The following is a 3,274-nucleotide window of genomic DNA, read 5'->3' as shown; positions in this document are numbered from 1 at the left end:
GTTTTCGCTCGTTTTCTTCATTGTTTTTTTTTTTTTAATTTTTTTTTATCTTTTTGTCTACACCAGCTTTGTTTAGCATTGGTAAAAAGAAATCACTTCTCGAAACACACCACTAAATTGGAAATTAATTGCTAAAGTCTGTCCGAATGCCGCAACAAATGGAGGTTGGTAATCAATTTAACCAGTTTATGACTGCAAAAAACATACACACACACACGCCAATAATTAAAAAAGGATTTAGATGCATGTTTGTATGTATGCATGTACATATATTCAATTTTTCGAGATAATTCAGCAAAAGCAAAAATTTAATACATAATAATAATTACTGCGCGGGCGATATGTAGTTGAGCAGGAGTGAAGCAGCATAAACAATTTATATAATTAATTTAATTTCGTTTCGTTTTCTATCGCCTTGTTGCATTTTAGTGAAGTAGACTTTTTTCTTGTACAAAGGCAAATGTGATTTTCATGTATGCCGATCACAGGCAGCTGTTTTTGTCACTTAAAGTGTCCACAGTCGCACAAATAGTCTGTAGTCCCATCCGTTCAATGAAAGCAAATACCTAGCAAGACACTCTAAGATTGGGGGCAACATGTATTTTGCCCGCCGGCAGCCTCTCGAGGCCTTCAAAGTCTTTGCTGACCGAAATATCTGTAGCAAAATCGATAAATATCGATAAAGAAATCTGTAACAAAACCGATAAATATCGATAACACTCAGATCGCAGTATTTGTTGAACAAATGCCTTTTTTGTGGCTACCGAGATTTTTTCTTCCGGGGTTCTTGCTCGTCATCATACAAACTACGCTTTCGAAACACCTAATCCGCAGGAGTGCAGGGGAGATATTCATTTCTAATGATTGTTTCTTTAATTAAAGCCACGTTTTGTTTGCAGCAAGAAACTTTGCAAGCTTACGCTCACTTTTTTGCCATTTTTTCCACATAAGCTGCTCACAAATAACTGCAAACTGTTTGATTTGGGGTCTATGTCCATGGCATCATTATATTATTTTTCAAATGTGTAATGGCGAAATAGTTCATTTCTCTCCTCTTTTTCCACAAATCCACAATTTTTTCGACAAATGAAGCAAACATATGAAATGTTTTTCATTGTTAACCGACTTAAAAAAAGGAGGAGGTTATCAATTCGTCGGAATATTTTTATACTCGAGCGGACTTGTGCACAAGGGTATTATAACTTTGTTCACATAACGGTTGCTTGTAACAGCCAAAACGCATCGATATAGACAAATGTATATGTAATAAATGCTCGGAATGAAAAGAGAAATCGATTAAGCTATGCCTGTCCGTCCGTCTGTCTTTCTATGCGCTTACACGATAACTCGAGAAAAAATTGAGATATGTCCACGAAATTTGGTAGGTAAGTTACCCTTTATCCAAGGTAGGTTGGGATTGAAAAGGAGCAAAATCGGACAATAACCATGCCTACCTCCCATATTCCAAAACTACGATATTTTCGTAAATACTGGGTCCAAATTATTGAAAGTAGAAGAAACGCCCAGCTCCCATATAACGGTATTTTGAAGAAATACGAAAACTGCGATAAATTGGTAACTATTTAAGCTAATTTACCCAAAATCGATAAATACAATGACCTCTCAGCAGATAATGATACTTAGGGAAATTTTTGGAAAATGGGCATGGCACCGCCCACTTACACGTACATACATATGTGTACCTCGGTAAACGGTTTATCAATTTCTACCAAACTCGGGGCATTTATCAACCTAAGCGCAAAAAAGCGATATGTTGAAAAATCTTGAAATCGGACTAAAATCACCGCCACATACCATATAACGGTAAATTTCAGAAATTTGAAAATTCCGATATTTTAATAACTAAAGACGCAAACATACAACAATCTCTTAACAAGACACAAGGTTATTGATATTTGTAAAATGGGCGTGGCACCACCCACATATCGATTTCCCCCAAAACTTGCTCCAAGTTCTCAATACATCGTATCATACTATCCAAACTGTTTGACATCAGGCAAAATACTCTTGCTTAATTGGATTTAACTCGACGTTAGAAAAAATAAATTTTAGTCAAAATTTTGCACATTTATTATCTATTGTTGTTATTGTAGATTAAGCTTAAAAACGTTTGTTATTTTCGAATGAGTCACAAACCAAAGACATCGCAAATTAACTTAAAATATTTTTCGCAGTATGATAATCATATATAAACACATAACTATGGGCTTGATTTTCATAGAGGTGCCAACAAGTTTTGGCTCGTGCTTCGAAATAGGAACAACGAGTCTATGAATATTATAGTTCTATTAATAGCATCTTATATTGAACTTACTTGCATTCACTTTTGTTTATTTTCCTTTCCGGCTAAACAATATGTTAATTAATAAAAAAAAGGTTATGTCTTTTTAAATTGGCATAAAATATCTCTAAATTTATGCGTGCGTGGTATTAGCCAATAAAATTTTATCTAGCGCTTGTTAATCATTTAAGAAGAATAAAAGAAAAAATTACTGTTATTTTATATTGTTCATTAATTAAAATAGGGCTTGTGAAAAAAGTTGAGAATTGAGAATGAATTCAACTTCCGCGACTCGGATATTTGTTCGCAATCCAGTAGTTGGTAAACAACAGTTTCATTTTATTAGGTACGAATGTAAATACTTCTGTGCACACATACAGTCGCGGCCAAAAATGCATGAATGGTGTTTCGTTTTTAATATTTACAATGTTTTTCAAGCTACATCTTTTTTTGATATTTTTTTACAAAAGTATGGTTCATGCTTTAACCAAAATTATATAAATCACACTTTCAAACTTTATACAGAATTTAGAAAAAATTCAGAAATTTGTATTTTAATTTCGAGCTTTTTAACCAGAATTTTTTTTAATTAGTGCAATTTTTGATTTTTAATAATCTTTTTTTGCTGACGGCTTTTTCGTTTTTTTTTTTTTCATATAAAGAGCGAAATTTTGGAAAACTGGCCTTGACTTTTTTATTCCACAAAAAATTCATGTTTATATGGGAAAAAAAATTCAAAACGCCTTCAACAAAAAAAATATTAAAGTCAATGCCATTTTTTAGCCGCTCAAAACTTGCACTAATTTTACTAACATTTTTTAATCCTGTTAACTGCATACCCAAAAAATTTAAAAAAAATCTGGTTAAAAAGCTTCAAATTTAGATAAAAATTTGTGAATGTTTTATAAATTCTGCATAAAATTTTAAAGTATGATTTATATAATTTTTTTAAAGCATGAAACATATTTTTAT

This window comes from Rhagoletis pomonella, unplaced genomic scaffold, assembly GCF_013731165.1.
Source record: "Rhagoletis pomonella isolate Grant_MI unplaced genomic scaffold, Rhpom_1.0 Rhpom_scaffold_00001, whole genome shotgun sequence".
NCBI classification, from domain to species: Eukaryota; Metazoa; Arthropoda; class Insecta; order Diptera; family Tephritidae; genus Rhagoletis; species Rhagoletis pomonella.
This window is presented reverse-complemented; position numbering follows the sequence as displayed.